Here is a 19,257-nt window from a genome sequence, read left to right as displayed (position 1 = left end):
GGGGGGGGGGGACATTTTTTTTTTCTGAAAAATCTATGAATATTCCACCAATATGATGATATAGTTTTTTTGTTACATGCAACATGAGCTATTCGCTCTGGAAATCTGCAAGGCTATTCCATTTCCACTCTGTAAATAAATTTAACCTTAGAATTTATGTACACATGAGCGCTTGAAAAAGTCTTGACCGAAATTCAGAGAAATAACTGAAATAACAAATATTGAGAAGATAATGAGAAACTTTCCATTGATCAGTTTTCTGACATTGCTATGGCAACAAATGGTGACTGTTGCCTTCGTTATCCGAGCTAATGACAAAATGAGGCATTTAAGTTACTTGAAAGTGTGTGTGCCACCAAGGGCTATCTTTGCGACAAGTAAGTAGAAAGTTTGGTGTTACTCCATCTATGATGTGCAAGCTTTGGAAAAGATACTGAGAGATAGGACAGTGTTGTAGGAGAGCTGCAAAGCGTAAACGTAAAACCAATCATCTATAAAACAGATTCATTGCTACTTCTGCTCTACGAGTCGTACAAGTACCAAAGAACATACTGAATGACCTCTACATGGTTTCTGGAGTCCATATTTCAGATCAAGAAACAGATTACGGGAACACAACATAAGATCAACGAGACCAGTTTGAAAACCACATTTGACAAAGCAACATAAGGTAGCAAGGCGTATGTTTGCTCTGTACCATTAAGTTTGAAATATCAACCAGTGACAGCATATGCTATTCTCTGACGACTCCTGGTTTTGTCGTACCCGTTGTAATGGTCATTTACGAACAAACAAGAGAAAGAAGTTCTGTAGCAGTTATTCAGAAAGTTGACAAATATTGTGGCGATTCTATAATGGTTTGGACGAGCATCATGTACAACAATCTTACATACCTTTTATTTTGTTCTTCAGCGTTTAAATGCTGTCCGGTATATTGAGAATATTCTAGAAACCCATGTAGGTAGTGCCTGCTGGTATAGTGGTCGTCCTGGATTCCTGCTTGTCCATGATAATGCTAGGGCACATATTGTGGCTGAGGCTAAGAACTTCCTGAGGATGAACGAAATTGAGGTTATGGACTGCCCGCAGCCATTTCTGATCTAAACCCAATTGAACACCTTTGGGTCTGTTGGACAGGAAAGTCAGAGAAGGAATTAGACAACCACAAATCCTGTATGAACTTGCAGATGCTCTAATGGAAGAATGGGAGAATATTCCCGAATATGAAGAATTCATTCGGATTATGCCAAAAAGATGCCAAGTTGTGAACAAAGGAGGCCATACACGATACTGTTTGATCTTCAGACTTGATAAATTATACCAAAAATCTGTTTATTTGGGTGAATTTTGTTGTAAATTTAATTATTGGCATTAAAATGCATTAATCATTTGTTTTTATTTATGTGGTGTTAAAAAGATTCTTAAATGCCATTTTTCTCAATTTTCTTATCTTTGGTCTTGTTAAGTACAAAATTATGTAAGACATTTAAACTGTTCCACTAATTGTTTTGAGCATTGCATTACTGCATCACGTCGTCTATGCAAGACGTCATCTTCATGAACTCCTACAAAGGGGTAGGACTCCTTTTATACGAGATAGAATGAACGCCACTACCCCTATGAAAGTGACGGAGAATAACAATCCTTTTACGCCTACGTTTATCGAATCCGGAGTGTCCTGGTCATTAACATGTAGAGGTCCATGAAATTTTATTGTGACCACGCTGTGAAACTGATCAGTTCCGAATAGACCGTGTATAAATTTATTGTAGGTTCTAATGTAGTAGCCAGAGAGTTGATTTAGTACTACTAAACCTATTTAGACCACGCCTAGGTTTACTAACTACGTTACAAAATTTACAAGAGCGATAATTAGACTTTCGTAATTGTTACATCGCCTATTTAGAGAGTTAGGCTTGCTTAAACCACAATAACTCTTAGAGTGGACGTCTAGCGTATGCTTCCCACACCATAGCTTCCTCTTGAATAGAAAGCCAAACTGGTAGTTATCACTGGCGTGTTATGCTTCCAACATGTCTCTATTCAAACAGCTAAAAGAGAACAGAAAAACTAAAATTCCGAAAAGAATGCAAAGGAGCAATTCTATTGTTGCCCGGGCGGAGAATAATTATACAGGTTGTGTTATAAATATGTTAACGGACCCTTGGGTCATTTAGTGGAACTGAAAAGAATTATCTTGTGTGGATATTCATAAACAGCACGAATTAGGTCCTCGGGACGGATTCTAAAAGCTTTGATTAATTTTTAAATTGTTCTGTTCTGCGTAGGTCTGCCAAAGTTTCGTTCTCCAATAGGTTTATAAGCATACAGAATGTTTCGTAACTTACGGGACTTCATCGGTGGACAGGAGAGAGAAAAACAATGCAAGAAGGTCATGTAAACATTTGCCCAATTTGATGTCGGTTCCAAGTTATAGTTATATTTGTACCTACGTCAGTAATGTGTAGCTACTTATCGTTCCAGGAAGTGCTCAAAATGTCGCCTAGAGTCCGAATGCAAGACTGCAGTCGTCCTAATGTAGACTGTATTATTCTTTTAAAAAATACCAGATGTTTGTCAGATAAGTTGACAGCCGTATTGAATGCGCTGACGAAGTATTTCAATGTTGGGAATGGATTGTATATAAACAATTGTTATTAAGTGGCCCCACAAATGTCTAATTGATTTAGGTGTGCATAACGCGAAGGCCAACTTTAATACACCTAGTAAACAAGTCGAAATGTAGCGCGTATGCACAGTTCATTTGACTTTAACTCAGCAACAAAGAGACATTAGACAAATGTGAAGGTCTTTATGATATTTTAAATTGTTTTGTCTCTCTTGTCCATCAATGAAGTAGGTTCCACAAGTGAGGAAACATTCTGTATATTTGTAATACCGGGACTGTCCGGCTATTACACATATATACACTTAGGTCTACTTGAACACTGCATAACTTTGAATGAACACGTGATAGCTAAGGGGAAGGAGGAAAATCATGCCTTACCCCTCCACCCTGATTGTGTGCTAAAGGGTTGAGGTGGAACTTAAACTGAGAGGATTTAATCCGACGTCGGGATGGGAATCCGGTGTGGCTTAGTGGATAGAGCGTCAGCACTTAGAGTTGAAAACTCGGGTTCAAATTCCGGTGCCGGAGAGAATTTTTCTCTGTTCCACTCATCCATCATCATATGATGACGCAGAATTTCTGCACGGAAATATCATATGTACTTTGGTAATAATACAGGTTTTACTAGTTTAAACTGGTTTTCACAGATTTCTGGTTTTAACGTTAACATATACATTTTTATTGCAAAACAAGAAAATTTCCAATATTCTTATCTGGAAAGGAAATATTTCTTATCTTTCTCTTAATAGAAGTGTGTACTTCACTCAAAAAGAGCGTAGCCTAATTATTTACAAAATTGGTGCACGAACTAGTCGCCGTTAGCTATTCTGCCGTCTGGTGTGTTGCGAGTGTTTAGAAATCAAACTACAGTAGTCGGCACAGAACGGACAGATATTTGTAGCCCATCCTTGAGGTGCCCGCTGCGAGCACGAGTGGTTCTCCAGGCAGCAGCTAATCCTTGTTTTACGACCGTCATAAAGAACGAAAAACCGCAAAGTCGATTCCAGACGCAGTCAACAAAATTCCAACCAACTCGTGTTCTGGTCTCTACGATTTTCTATTATTTCTCGGAGTTATTGTTCCCCGCTGCAGTCAATACGAGGCTTTTAAAACATGGCAGCGTCTTGTGGAAAAGAGAGAAAAATGATTTTTATGTCCTTGGTTTACTACACGGTTATTCTCTGTGTCGGTGAAGTGAAATACTGTGTTACTTTGTATCGGAGTGCAACTAGACGCCGTGCTTTGAATGAGACGTTATTTTCTAAGACCAACCAGTTCGTTTCTCGGCAAGGAATGCAGCAGCGACTTCAGTATGTGCAATTGTATGTTCCCCCCTTCGATGTTTTAATATCTGACTACTGTAGGAAGGATTGGGACAGTCTTCCGTATAGGCTTTGGCTAAAGCCCTCAGTTTAGCGTTGCATGGAAATCACGGTTATGAATTTCAATACAATTTCGGTCATGGATTTTACCCGTTGTTAACATGAATTAGAGCAGTGGCTCCCAACATTTTGAGTGCCGTGGATCCCTTAAAGTTATAATTTCGTTTTGGTGAACCCCTAAAATGTTTTGTTTAAATTAGGTTGGTAATCATTTTCTACACGCAAATCTTGCTTTCAGGTATAGTTCCCTGTGAAGTTCAATTGAATAATTTCAAGGAAGAAATTGTTCCGGGGCCGGGTATAGAACCGGGGACATTTGGCTGAGCGCGCCAACGCTCTACCGACTAAGTTATCCAGGAACTGTACCAGACACCGGCTCAATTTTTCCCTTTATATCCACATACCTTAAGTGGCCTTGACAGGCCGTCAAAGAACCAACATTGAGTGCACACAAACTCTGTGTGACTTGAATTATGATTTTCTGTTAACGAACGGTGGCGTATATTATGCAAATCTGGCTTTCAAATAGGCCTATAACTTCCTGTGAAGCTGATTTGAACAATTTTTCTCGTGAAATTGTTCTACTTCTTCCTTTTTAAGGGCACTTTACCTGTAGGATAGCGTACATTTTTAAGTAGTTCAACTTGTTGTACGCCAACATTGAAGGTATGTTTGACTGGACCATTGATAAATGGGTAGTATATATTAAAAGGATGGTGGATCGAAAAACAGAAATGTAAAGGTTCACCATAACTATGAATTGTAAATAAATAAATAAATACGAATATCAATATTAAACAAAATGAATATATAAAGCAATTGAATAATAATATAATAATAATAATAATAATAATAATATTAATAAGAGCAAAATATAGTTGTGTTCAGTTACATGTAATTCTAAGAATTAAAAAATTACAATTCAGTGTTAAAGAAGACAATTTGGATCGAAGGAATGATTAATATAATGAAGGAAAACTGATATATTACAAATAAATCTTCTACAAAAGTAATATTTGAAAAAACATCATATTCTACAGATGGAAAGCAGTTTTTCTGAAAATCGGCTTTTGAAAGTTGTCAATGTTTGACACCTCTTTACACTATGTACAATAAAATACGCTATTTTCACAATTTACAGTATCATAAAGAATGAAGGCTTACATTGATCAAACATTATTTACAATATTGTACACAATTTATAAAATAATTAGGCTATAGTATCATAAAATAAAATATATTTTTTTTAAAGTACACAAAACTGTACATAATCTTAATAGTTAAATAATGTTTGATCAATGTTTATTATGTGAATAATAAATGTAGCGTATTATAGTGTACATCGTGCAAATGATTTAAATTGTAAATTAGTGTATTTTTTAAAGTGCTCCACGTCTTATTGCGTCCCACTTTACGAAACAACAATCGCTTGAGCCATCAGTCAAGTATTTCGCTTGCTACATGCAAGTGCGTCGTCCAGTTAAGAACTCCAGTAATATTTAACCTTTTAGCCTCCTGGGAAGAAGTACGATCCCTACTAACAAGTAATAACTGTAGAAGTGTTCATGCAACAGTTACAAATTATTTTATAACACATTTATCACAGTGATAAAGAATAACATGTTAACGCTTAATTAAGTATAATTATATTATAAAGAAGGTGAAGAATTGACTTCATATGAAGGGAGGATAGACGATATTTCTTGCATTTTAATATCAATTGAACGAAAAGAGATTGTGTGATTATTGTTTGAATTTAATTTTTTCCATTGAGAGATATGATATGAAATCATATCGTGTTTTATTAAGTGAATAACAATTTGTACACTCTGGCCTTTTTGTTCTATTAAAAGACTAACTTGACGAGCAAGAAATAAACAATTCAGTATATGGAAAAATAATTTAAGAGCCAGGATGAGAATAAAAACATACATGCAGAAATAGGCCTATATGTAGGCTTATGTAAGAGCGCGGGAGAAATACACCAATTTGCGAGATTATAGACTGTTCCAAAAGAGAAATAGGCCTATTAAGATCGACAATTATGAATTAAAAATTCGTAATTATTCCTCTATCGGCGTAACTTCCATAACATCGATCGCTATAGAGATAGGCAACTTGTTCCACACCATCAAAGGAATGGTGTTTGATGTAGTATATTAATAAGTATATTACAGACACTATCCGCACAAGGAATCGACGCAAAATATATCCGCGTACTAAACAAAATATACAGCCAGAGTTCAGCAAAGGTTAAAACAGAAGAAGAGGGTGAACCATTTAGTCTGGAAAGGGGAGTTCGCTAGGGCGATTCAAAATCTCCTAAACATTTCAGTTGTGTAATGGAGGACATATTCTTTGAAATGAATTGGAACAAGAAGTATGGAATCAACTTAAACGGGAGCCGACTAGCACATCTGAAATTTGCCGACGACGTGGTTCTCTTCGCCATATCACCAGGAGACAGCTGTATGCACACAGCAAAACCGCAGGCATCTCAATAAAAAAACTCAAAACACAGTTAACTTCAAACGATCCAGAAACTCCAGTAGGCCTATCACTAGATGGAACAGTCCTCCCATCGTAAAGGACTATTATAATAAAATGTTTCAAGTCAATCTATAAGATTTATCTATTTTGTAAATGTTTATTTGCTATAACATTGTATATAAAATATTAACGTTTTCGCCTTTTCGGCATCATCAGGTATTGTTAAGTAACACGTAATCTAAACCTTAATCAAATTAAACATGTACATTGTAATATGCACGACAAATAAATTTTCATGACTTTATGTAGTATGTCTTATAAGTAAAAAGGTTTATGCAGGAAAAGATTTCCAGGAAATATAAATTTGGAAAGTCGATATGATTGCAGATACATATAACTCATGTTACAAAAAGACATATGAAATGATTAAAATGACAAGTATGTTATATTATATGTTGCATTACATTATTAAAAAAATACGAATATCAGCAATAATTAAATATTGGTGAAAAAGACTTGTTGAATTTGTTATTAATTACCGTGGAATTATAAGTAGAATGGTGATGTGATATCAATACATTATTAAAAGGACAATTTATAAAATCTATAATAGGTAATTAATAAAATAAACATTTGCAAAATAGATAAATCTTATAGATTGAACTTGAAACATTTTATTATATTAAATTACCGTATTTGCTCGCGTAATTTGCGCACTTTTTAACCTATTTTGGCTGTTAGAAAAATTAGAGTGCGTAAAATACGCGAATGTTTTTAATTAGACTCCTTGATCTGGGTTTTATTCAAGTATATAGTAAACTAATTAAGAATAAGTACTTTTCTCACCTAAGACTACTGGTAATCTTGACTTATAAATAGTTAAATTGGGTATATGACAATCATAATGAATGCAAAGTACACACCAGACATAGCATTCTCAATAGGTAGTCTTTAATTGAGCACATTGTACGAGTTTATAGGTCTATAGGTGGTTGATCGTTGGATTCTTCATGTTGTGGTGACAACTGCACGATATCTGTTAAACAGTAAAGCTTGTCACAGTCACTGCCCTTAGGGGTAATTTACAAGGACAAGCATCAGTGCCGAAGAACGTTATTTAGGGTTTCTTTGTGAAGCAGGTAGTTGAGTTGGTACTGGTCAATTAACAATACCGTGGAATGCAAATATTGGCAATGGAATTTATGGAAGGAATATTCATACTACACTAAAAAAATTGTACGTGAAATGTGTGCGGAAAATACACGGAGCAAAATTGAAGTTCAAAGTAATCCTTTAAAATTTAGGGTGCGTAAAATACGCGGTGGCGCAAAGTACGCGAGCAGATACGGTAGATTTATCTGAAGACAAAATGAATTGTAAAATAGTAAAGGACTATACTTACCTAGCGCTACAAATGTCCTTCAAGGACAGAATAGAGAACGAACTAAAAAGAAGAATGCCTCTAACTTGGAAATTATTCTTAGACAAAACACTAAGCAGGAGATTCAAATTTGAAGCACTGGTAATTTGTGTATCCCTGTATTACTCTATGGTCATTAAACCAGAAACCCAATCCAAAAATGTCAACGAAAGACACAACGCAAGATCCTAAGTATATCTCCAAGAGATAAAATATCGAATATTACGCTGCACGAATTATCGTCAACAACGGACATCACATAGCTAGCCATCAGAACAAAATGGAAATGAGGAGGCCAGACTGAGAGACGACAGATGGACTTATAAGGGACCCCGTGCAGGCAAACGGCTTCAGAGCAGGCCTAGGGGCAAATGGACGGACTTTTTCAAGGAGCGAGCAGGCCAAAAGTGGTCGCGAATAGCAAGAGGAAGAGATGAATGGGAAAACCTCGAAAGTCAACTGAGCAGTGTGGGAAAACAAAACAATACAATCACACATTACCATGAACTAAAAATTATTAGCAAAATGAAGTTCAATACATAGTTGATCAAATAAAACTTCTAACTCGGATTATCTCACCGAGTTAGGAAAGTTATAGCTTTCCTTCTATCAGGAGGCTTTGCCCTTCACGGGACACAGTAGGCTATCTTTATCATTATCTTCACAACTTTATAACTTACGCAGTTTATTGTCTGTAGCAATTTACTTACCTTGGTCTGTCAACTTTTTCTCGGAAGTCCAACTTTATCTTTATCTTCATTTAATGGTAGTCATACTGTAGTTTGTAGCAAAATAAATAGACATGTAGCACTTATTTTACATAAGAATTTTCAATTTTTGGAAACAAAATCTAAGAAAACAGGTCTCAGCATTAATATTTGGAAAGTGCAGACAAAAAGTACACCTGCTTAGAAGGAACTGTGTTCGTTTCAAATTTTAATTTCAAATTGATGTTGGTTTGTTAAGCTCAAGGACGCAAGCGGTAAGATCTTCACTTCACCACCGGCTAGAAATAAATCAGTTCGCTAATATATCCCCCAAGAAAGAAATCCACAGGTGACAAGACTGGAAACCTTGCAGGCCAGGAAAGGAGTGCTCCACTTCTGCTCCACCTTCTGCCAGATATTACGTCCAGTTGTTAAGCACCACTAGCAAAGTGAACAACAGTCTCATCCTATTGAAATCACATAACTTCACGTACTACCTGAAATGATACTTTGTCTAGCAATTCAGAGAGCACTTCTTTTAAGGATATCTAATAATTTTGTCTTGGTCACATTGGGCAGTAGTGTGTTAAAGAAATTGTCTATCTGTACAGCGATCAATGTTATGGAACTTATTCTTAGTGCAATAATATTATGCATTTCACCTCACAAGTTTAAAGCATTTTTTTCCTCACCTAATATGGCACGGTCACCCTCTTGGTCTGGTGCTTTACGACGCCGCGCTGGCTCAACCAAGAGGTTTCAGGTACAATTTCGATTATGGCAAGAGATTGGTTCTTTATTAGGAATGTTACTTGTTATGTATAGCCTGGGTGTTTGTGTTGTCCTTAAATAGGTATAAGCGTTAGGAGGGAACTGGCACACACTACCAAAAATCCGCTGTGAATATTCCCTTATACGATCACTAGGGGTCGTTCGCGACTCGATGGATTTAAATCCGTCCTATGGCACGCATCTTCCAATATGTAACGACATTCACAAGGACTTACGTATTTATTTATATTTTGTTTTATAATTTTGTTCTGTTCTGAAATATATTATACGTTCCTCGCGGTTTAAATTTTTGAGAAATATACTATAAAACAAGTAATAATGAAGCGCATTGCGCCTTAATTTTCTTAATAAAATCTTTAAGGAGCCTCTCTGTTCAAATTGCTTCGTCTATCCTATCCTAGGAGGGAATATTAAAAAATTAATCATATTTTAAAAAGTTCGTACTGGAAACTTATACTGTTTTATACTTGGAACAATTTCTTTAATATTATATTATTATTATTATTATTATTATTATTATTATTATTATTATTATTATTATTATTATTATGTCATAGTGCGTTGTCTATCCTACCCTAGGAGGGAATATCACAAAATTAATCCTATTTTAAGAACTTCGTACTGGAAACTTAAGTTACACTGTTTTATAGTTGAAACAATTTTTAATATATTATTATTATTATTATTATTATTATTATTATTATTATTATTATTATTATTATTATTATTATTATGCCCTTTTATCATTTATTGCACAACATACTTTCTTTCCTTAAATATGGAACTATGTGCGTAAATTATATTAGTCTACTAGGCCTACTTGGTTCTTAACGAAGCTGTATCAACTACTGAGTTATTTAGCGTCGATGAAATTGGTAATAACGAGATGGTATTTGGCGAGATGAGGCCGAGGATTCGCTATAGATTACCTGATATTCACCTTATGGTTGGGGAAAATCTCTGAAAAAAACCAACCGGGTAAAGCAGCCCAAGCAGAAATCGAACCCGCGCCCGAGCACAACTCCGGATCACGAGGCTAAAGCGCTACCACCTGATCTGCGCCGATGGCTTGGGTTCTTAAATGTACCCCGAAGAAAATTTATAAAAATTACGTATGAAATGTAGAAAGATTACAAAACTCCCTAAGTAAACGTAATTAAAAAAAACACATAAATATAGGCTAAGATAATGTGTATTTCATGAAGAATAACAAAGAGAAGTAAAGCGAGAAGGATGCTGATGATGACGACGATGACGAAAAAGGGGTGTTTCAGAAGAGTTACTCTTGAATCGCTTTCTGGTTTTCCTCCTTGACTGTTTAGCAATTTCCTGGCTACGCATTGAAAACAGGCGTGAAGCGAGCAGCCATTCGAAAGAATTATTCACTTTATATTGCGACCTGCGTCTCTTAACAGAATTATCATATAAATAGCAAGTTGCGAGTGTATAAATATCGTTTGGCTGGGTGCGCCGTGATTTCTCTCTCAAAATACAGATCACGAGGCAACGGAGAGAGCGAAAAAAAAGTTGCATATATACATTCAGCGGCTCATAACTCATTCCGGTCCATCCTTCAAGTTCTTATCTCTTGTAAATCTTTTCTTCCTCGAGTAGCGAACAAAACGAAAGAGAGAGACGTCGGATCGATGACTGTCTTGGGAAGCAGAGGACAGACAGCGGTTAACATCTCTCACGCTCCACGAAGTACAGAGAAAGTAAGAAAGTACGGTGATGGTTTCGAGATTTTGATAGGAACACATTCTCAACGTTTCTGACACTGACGACGTTGTTTTCCACACGTCATCTCTCTGACTTTTCGTTTACAAAGATTTCGTGCGCATTCGGTATTTACCGTGAGCATAGTGCACATGAAACGTAAAAAAGTTACTGTACAATATTTCAAAACATTTAAAACACTACAATCAAATATAATACGTTAAGCAACTTCCTCGAGAGATGCCTTAATATTAAAGTAGAAAATTGGCTGATGGTGTAATAAATAATTCTGTACGTGAATAGAGGTTTCATGTATCTGTGCACTAAAAAATAATATTTTGAGATGTTTTCAATCTTCCTGCCCGTCCACACCTGTGGAGTAACGGTTAGCGCGTCTGGCCGCGAAACCAGGTGGCCCGAGTTCGATTCCCTGTCGGGAGAAGTTATCTGGTTGAGGTTTTTTCCTGGGTTTTCCCTCAACCCAATATAAGCAAATGCTGGGTAACTTTCGGTGCTGGACCCCGGACTCATTTCACTGGCATTGTCACCTTAATCTCATTCAGACGCTAAATAACCTAAGATATTGGTAAAGCGTCGCAAAATGACCTACTGAAATAAAATTCTTCCTGCCTACATGTCTGTTCACCAGCCCGCTTTCCTTCCGTTACATACAAACCTTTCCCTTAAACCACGTATTACACGGATTTTATTTGTATTATGAGGCAGACAATATATTCATCAGGGATAGATAGATGCACATAAATTACAGAGTATATGAAATATGCCGGCCCAGAACAGTGAGTGTTAGAGGGTATTCCACAAGAAAATGAAATGCTGTTATGCGGAGATATTTCAGGAAATGCATACAGATCAAATAAGATAAATTATTGTAACGAGGAATCTGGTGGCTAGCATGTAATGCTAAGGATTCCCTATAACTTTTCCTAAATCCATATTCCTAACTCTCTTTATTCCTAACAGCCTTTTTACGATGTACAAACGGGCAACTAATGTAGACATTATAAACTCAGCATACATTGTTTTCACATAGGTTTCTATCATACTTCTTATCTCTATAGGCCTACCCTGCTCTGCTATACGCCTCGATTTTATGTTTGCTCTGTTCTGCTACTAGTTATTTAAATTAAGTGTTGTTAATTTTAGTTGGTTATAATTCGCCATTTACGAGTAATTAAAATTTCATTCATATTGTATTTTAAATACAGTTAGCTCGTAATTTCTATTTAATTCAAAATTATTTTGCATTGCTGTTTACTTAGCTTGTGATCTGTGATCTATTTTACAAATTCATTTATATTATATTAATTTTATTTAGCTTTCGATTTGCTGTTTACTTTAGAAATGTACTTTTATTGTTTTTCGTAAATTTTATTTAGACTGTTATTTGCTATTTAAAGCATTCAATTAAACTTTTGTTGTTAATTTTACTTAGTTTGAAATTTGCTATTAATTTGTGCCTATTGTATTTTGTTTGAAATAGTATATTATTATATAATATTGTTATTGTATTTCAGTCGGGGATTGTAGAAACAGCACATGTCACTATGTGCGGTGTGTTGACATGTGCTGTTTCTGCAATCCCCTATTCATTTATATTCCATTGTCCAAACACTTTACCTGTGTAATGGAAAATAAACTACTACTACTGCTGCTGCTGCTGCTGCGCAAACAGTGGTCAAGAAAAGCAAGGGACAGATCTCAGTGGAAATATTTAGGAATGTTACAGTGTATAGTGTTATTAGGTTACAATGACGACTATTGCTATATAGTATACATTAGTTTTAAAGGTATGCAGACCGACAAAGTGAAATCTCGCCTGGAATGGCTCACCAGGCGGGTAATAGCGAGCCACCCCTTTTATAGAAGGCCTTTGCCCTTCACGGGACATAATGGCTAAACTCATTCATTCGAATTCATTCACTGCTGCTGCTGCTACTACTACTACTACTGCTACTTCTACTACTACTACTACTACTGCTACTACTACTACTACTGCTACTACTACTACTTCTACTGCTACTGCTACCACTACTACTTCTACTGCTACTACTACTACTACTACTTCTGCTGCTGTTGCTACTACTACTGCTGCTACTATTGCTACTATTACTGCTACTTCTACTGCTACTACTACTACTACTACTACTTCTACTGCTGCTGCTACTACTACTACTACTACTACTACTTCTACTGCTACTGCTACTATTTCTCCTTCTACTGCTACTACTACTACTACTACTACTACTGCTACTACTACTACTACTACTACTTCTATTGCTACTACTACTACTTCTACTGCTGCTACTACTGCTACTACTACTACTTCTACTGCTACTACTGCTACTTCTACTGCTACTACTGCCCTACTACTGCTACTGCTACTACTACTACTGCTACTGCTACTACTACTACTACTACTACTACTACTACTACTACTACTACTACTACTACTAGTACTACTACACATGAAATATCCTAAATGTTTTTTCTAAATCCCACATTTCCTAAATGTCAAGTTTTCCTAAAACATAATTTTCATAGCAGTCTAAAGGAAATAAATACGAATAGTAGTGTAGTACAACAGAAATTTATTAAAACATAGAATTCAATCCAAATTGTTTCGACATCTAAATGTTGATATTGTAGTACAATGGTTCGCACATAATCAAGTTTCCTGTTGTCATCTTTATACAAGTATCTTTAATATTGTTCAGCGATGGAGCGCAGACGATTTTGCAGTCACCCACTTCCTCTTAAGTCTTATTCGAACAATCTAAATGCAAAGTCTGCTAGTATGACCTCTGCATCACCTTGCTCTTCAGTTCGTCTGTAGCGGAGTAAAGATTCGGGTGGTGTTTGCCTACAACTGTCTGAAAACGGTTGTGCCAGTCCTCACATTGTTCGTTCTATGTTAGTTTTGTAATGTTGCCTCGTACTGGTTCCACAGAGGAACAGGATATCGTGGTGCTACGGCTCGTCTATGACCTTTTGCTCTGATGCCATTAATGTATGTACGGTCAAAGTAATCATAAATGTCTAGCATTTCTTCCTGCACGTTATCTCGCATGTCTTCAAAGGTTTCAGGTACATGATCGGGCCGCACAAATGCTAAAGCAACCAACATACAGTATTACTCGCGACCTTCCATATTGTAGGTTTAAAGGAAGAATTAACATTAGGAATTAAAAAAATAGGAAAATGAATTTAGGGAAAATGAACGTCAGGAATTTTCAATTTTAAGAAAATAGTTTTAGGAAAACTTAACGGAAACGAATAATAAGAGGATAAGTCATCTTGCCTAATAGTCGCATTTTGGCTCAAGAGCCAGCGCGCTGCTCTTCCATCCAGAAAAAAGTTTGGATCCTTTAGTGGAATTTGGACAAAGCAGAAGTTGCTTAGGATTTTTCTCGGGATATTTCTGTTATCGTCTATCATTCGATAACCACTCTCTAGCCCTCCCTCACTTCATCTTTCACCTGTAATAGTAAAAATAGACTGGCATGAAGTCTTCGGGGGAGTATAGGTTTCCAATGCTTATACAGAGTGTTAAAAAAAAGTATCCAATATGTTAGAAGGTGCTAGTATGCATCAAAACAAGAAAATAATGTCTAATAAACAGGGTCCTACAACACATACTTTCTGAGATCTGAACACTTGTTCATGGGAGGTGCTCAATGTGACGTCCATTCATGGCAATTCTTTGAGGTAGAAACAAAGGTCCTTTCAAATTAAACTTTTGAGGTAGCAAATTCAATTCTTTAAGGTAGAAGCATAGGACCTAGCAAATTTAACTCTTGAGGTAACCGTTTAAATAGCCACCCGCATTGTTCAGGCCTTAGCGCGTTTTTCCTACTGATCTGGAGTTGCTCTCTTGCGTAAGTTCGATTTTTTTAAATTTAAATTTTATTGGGTTATTTTACGACGCTGTATCAACATCTAGGTTATTTAGCTTCTGAATGATATGAAAGTGATAATGCCGGTGAAATGAGTCCGGGGTCCAGCACCGAAAGTTACCCAGCATTTGCTCGTATTGGGTTGAGGGAAAACCCCGGAAAAAACCTCAAGCAGGTAACTTGCCCCGACCGGGATTCGAACCTGGTTTGGCGGCCAGACGCGCTGACCGTTACTCCACAGGTGTGGACCGTAAGTTCGATTCGAGCTTGGACTAATGACCTGGCTTTTTTCGAGTATTTCCCAATCTGTAAGACAAATGTTAGGTAATAACATGGTGAATCTCGGCCTCATATTATCATCAAATACTATTTCACTGTCACCAATTCCATCGACGTTAAATAATCTTGTAGTTAATGTAGTGTCGTTAAATAACCAACCGAAAAAAAAAACAAATTTAACCACTTAAGATAGCAAAATAGATCCTTACAAAAATAAACTCCTGAGATAATAAACTTAACTCAGTAGATAGTAGAATAGGCTAGGTCCTTACAATTCTTGAAGTACATAACAAATTTAACTCCATAGATAACGAAATAGATCGCTACAAATTAAACTTCTGCTACTCCATGAGGTAGAAATAGGCCTATAGATCCTCGTGAGTGTTCTATTTACATGCAGATATGCCCTAAATGTTTCTTCAGTCCATTGCATTGTGTAATCTTCCCTATGAGGCTACACGGAGTCCATACCGTACACATATTGCAGACCAAGAAATCTTGTGAGATCCTAGAGCGTTATAGTGGCCTAGTGATTACAAGCTTGCCACTTGACCGAAGTTTGCGATTTCATTCTCTGTCAAGAACAATTGAATTTAAGTGTGGTAAACAATCACTGATTGTGGTAAACAATAGTCTAGCAATGCTTCTTTAGGGGACTAATTGAAACAAAGATGTCCGTATACTGGGTTTACGGTGCGTAAAATAACCCTGTCCTACAATGAGAGAACTCAAGACAAAATATTGAGGCCATTTCTTGCTCACGTAAAATTCCTGAGGTAGTACAGTCGGAGTGCCACAAATGAGCGTGGATTTGTCCCTGGCTCCACCTGTAATCCATATATCCGTCACTAGTGGAGTCGCTAAGAATACTACCACAACATACCATCTCCAAGAGATTACTGACTGTGAAACAAGCGGGCCCGGGTTCAAATCCTGGTGAGACAAGTTACCTGGTTGAGGGATTTTCCGGGGTTCTACCTCATCCCAATAACAGGAAATGCTGGGTAACTTTCGGCGTTGGACCCTGGATTCATTTCGCTGGCATTATCACCTTCATCTCATTCAGATGCTAGGTAACCACAGTAGTTGATAGAGTGCCGTAAAACAACCGATTAAACATCTCCAAGATGTTGTCTATATGTATAAGGATGTTCTGCATAGCATGTAATCTGGAAAATGCCTAGAGTTGATAGGTGGTCAACTAATTTACATGTTTATTGCACTGAGCCTCACGGATTGAAACTTTTCCGAGGGCAATGGAAGGGAAGTAAAGCTCGGTGTCCAACGTCATAGATTTTTTGAAAGTAAAATAATTCAGTCTCTGAATGAGAAGGTACTAGGCAAAATGTACAGGTATTTCCTCGCTCACATCGAACTTCAGCTGTAACACAATGATCGGCATGAGTGTGCATGCATTTTCTCCATCCTTAATGAACAGTGCTATCATTTTACGAGCAACCTTCACATCAATCCGCCACCGGTCGACTTCCGTCTCTCCCGACCGCAGCGTGGGAAGCCAGTTCTACAAAACATCCCAGCTTCTGAGATTTGTACCGGAACGTGTGTGTGAGACTGTTGCTTGTGTATTAGGTAATCGATTGGAAAATGAAGTATACGGTTGAACAGTGAATTTATTTGATAGAACGCTACGTGAAAAAGGATAACAGCTATAGAAGATGTTCGGATATTTGCTCGCAAATATCGAACTCTAGCATTCCTACAAAATCTTACGTTTCGAAGTTGATGATTACGGTAGTAATGGAACACGCTCTCCGTCGTTGCAAGCAAGACACGCAGGAAAGTGTACGCCGGGGTTCCGCTATGATCTAGTTTCCTCTTAAAATGAAAGCACTGTATAACGTATAGATGAGCTTAACCCATACCATACTTAGAAGTTCATGTCGACGCCTAAAGTAAACTAGAGAAGATATGCGTATAAATCAAGAAACCCAGACTAAAATTCAGTTGATAGGTAACGAAATACTTGCGTCATTGGCAGGTTTTCTCCAGGTAACAGGGACTTCCCTTCCTTTGATAAAGTAACTGTTTAGTCAGTAAAATATATAACGAGGAAGTACTTGCGAATTGCAATACAGCGTTTGCGTCTCCCTGGATATCGCATCATCACAGCCCGCCAGTCAAAGCTATCCTATCTCTCAGTGAACCCATGCAGAAGCGACAAGATGGCGCCTGTGGTTAATGCCCCTTGAATGACTTTTGAACCGATGGAAAGGATTACTTGCATCACGTTTGAGTACGATAGTGCAGATAGAGCATAGTGCTACATAAAAATCCGACTATTTATTATTATAGCTACTTGCGTCTGATGAAGATGAGATTAAGTTTGTTCGTCGTTGGACACGTAGCATTTTGGGCTCAGCTTCGACGCTGCGTTTAATTCATGGCCATATGTTCGAATATATCTGAGACATGCACGTTTGTTTCTTGTAATATTGGTGATCTGTGTTGTCTTCGATTAAGACTTGGCGTCGTGAAAACTCAACGTCACGAGAGCGCAATTATGTATTTATCCTATGAAAATATCTCAAGTGTCTATTTAGGCCTAGTATCGATTTTAGAATAGGTCTATACAGTTCAAAACACTGATAGAGGGAATAGTTAGGATAGCTAAACTAGATGGATAAAATAGATGAATTTACTAAATCGACTATCGAATTGGGTGGATCGATGCATTGAATTTTATGGATGAATTAGGTGGCTCAGATAGATGGGTGGATTGGGTGAGTTTGATGACTCAATAGACGAACGGATGGATTAAAAAATTAGGTTTAAGCACACTTAAATGCATTGACCTGGGCCGGGATCGAACCTACAATCTCGAGCACAGAAGACCAGCACTCTACTGACTGTGCCACCCAGGTCGACTGGATGGATTAAATCGGCGAATTGGGTGCTATTCATAGACATTTCGCTAGCCCGCGCTACAAGCGTGCTAAACTAGCCCCAGCTATCGACTGGTTACTTGTACAGGATTTGTATAGGATTCATAGCATATATCGCTAACACTGGTTTATGAATACGAAAGACGTTAGTTCGCCGATCCCGAATCCACCGGAATCCCGCGCTAAGAATGTCTATGAATACGGCTCTTATTGATTAGATGGATGAATCGTAAAGTTTAGATGGGTGATTTGTGGAATAGGTTAATGGATTGTGTATGAGTTAGGTAAATGTATCGTGAATGACTTAGGTAGATAGATTGTGAATATATTACGTTAATGGATTTTAGGCTATATAGATCAGATGAACGAATAGTATAGAATAGATCGGCGGATCGTATAGGTTAGATGGATGAAATGTATACAGATAATTGAATGGATTGTTATGCATTAGGTGGATGGATTGTGTATGTATTCGGTGGATTCACTGTGTGTAGATGAGGTGGTGGATGGATTGTGTATGGATTAAGTGAATGGATGGTGCATAGATTAGGTAGATGGATGTATCACATAGATTTAATGGATAATGTATAGATTAGGTAGTTGAATTGTGTGTGGATTGGGTGATTGGATTCTGTGTGAAATAGGTGGATGGACTGTAAATGCATTGTGATGGATTAGGTGAATGAATTGAGTATGGGTTAAGTGAATTTATTTTGTACGGGTTAGGTTAATAGGTTGTGTATGGATTAGGTGAATGGATTTTATGTATTACATGGATGGGATGATGAATATATATATTAGATGGAAGTGTGGATATATGGATCGATTTATTTGGTGAGTGGTATTGATATATGTTCTTCATGATTGTATGTCTGTATCGATAGATTTGATGAATAGAATTAATGCATAGATGTGTGAATCGACAAGTTTGAATGGATGAGCAAATTAATTGGAGTACATGGATTTGACGGATGGATGGATGGATTTATTGTATAGGTGAGTGAGTGAGTGAGTGAGTGAGTGAG

The sequence above is a fragment of the Periplaneta americana genome, chromosome 17, assembly GCF_040183065.1.
Source record: "Periplaneta americana isolate PAMFEO1 chromosome 17, P.americana_PAMFEO1_priV1, whole genome shotgun sequence".
In the NCBI taxonomy this organism is placed as follows: domain Eukaryota; kingdom Metazoa; phylum Arthropoda; class Insecta; order Blattodea; family Blattidae; genus Periplaneta; species Periplaneta americana.
This window is presented reverse-complemented; position numbering follows the sequence as displayed.